At 52.5% G+C, this 1,280-nt stretch overlaps 1 pseudogene; it reads right to left on the minus strand.

The window, feature by feature from the left end:
* On the minus strand, nt 1–948 carry LOC148592801 (uncharacterized; annotated as a pseudogene).
* Nucleotides 949–1,280: the final 332 nt, after the last annotated feature.

A 1,280-nucleotide genomic window follows, 5' to 3' on the forward strand; every position in this document is an offset into this window, starting at 1 on the left:
TCACAACCCACACATTCCGTACCACAGCCCGCACATTCTGTACCACAACCTGTACATTCCGTACCACAACCCGCACATTCCATATCACAACCCACACATTCCATACCACAACCCGCACATTCCGTACCACAACCTGCACATTCCGTACCACAGCCCGCACATTCCGTACCACAACCTGTACATTCCGTACCACAACCCGCACATTCCGTACCACAACCTGTACATTCCGTACCACAGCCCATACATTCCGTACCACAACCTGTACATTCCGTACCACAACCCGCACATTCCATATCACAACCCGCACATTCCGTACCACAGCCCGCACATTCTGTACCAAAACCCGCACATTCCGTACCGCAACCCGCACATTCCGTACCACAACCTGTACATTCCATACCACAACCTGTACATTCTGTACCACGACCTGTACATTCCATACCACAACCTGTACATTCCATACCACAACCCATACATTACGTACCACAACCCGCACATTCCATACCACAACCCGCACATTCCGTACTACAACCTGCACATTCTGTACCACGACCCGTACATTCCGTACCACAACCTGTACATTCCATACCACAACCCATACATTCCGTACCACAACCTGTACATTCCGTACCACAGCCCGCACATTCCGTACCACAACCCATACATTCCATACCACAACCCGCACATTCCGTACCACAACCCGTACATTCCGTACCACAGCCCGCACATTCCGTACCACAACCTGCACATTCCGTACCACAACCCGTACATTCCGTACCACAACCCGTACATTCCGTACCACAACCTGCACATTCCGTACCACAACCCGTACATTCCGTACCATGTTCCAGCGGCTGTCACTGCTCCGAGCAGCCCGCACGGGAGCACACAGGACCAGATGGCAACTGGCTCCTGTGGGACCTGGCTGGACCAAACATGGGGCAGCATGGCAGCGACGAGGGTTAGTGCACCCAAAAAGTGCCAATTCACTCTTTTTTTCCCAGAAAAAAAGGAAAAAGAGTAAAACTGCTGTTGCTGAGCAAATGTTTTTACCTTTTGCATGCAGACCGTGGGGCCGTGCTGTTCCTCTGCTGTTCTCAGCAGGCTTTGCCCCGTGGTCCCAAGCCTTGGCACTTGGCTCCCCATTTGTGCTTAAATATAAATGGCCCGTGGGCTGTGGAGCTGGGTGCTCCATGCCAAGGGCAGCCCTGAGGAGGAGGAGTTTGGTCCTTTCCCTGTGCTGGGGCTTCTCTGGAACTCCCAGTAATGGAAAAGGAAAT

The sequence above is a fragment of the Tinamus guttatus genome, unplaced genomic scaffold (genome assembly GCF_059628265.1).
Source record: "Tinamus guttatus ecotype Peru unplaced genomic scaffold, ASM5962826v1 Tinamus_guttatus_pri_ptg000522l, whole genome shotgun sequence".
In the NCBI taxonomy this organism is placed as follows: Eukaryota; Metazoa; Chordata; class Aves; order Tinamiformes; family Tinamidae; genus Tinamus; species Tinamus guttatus.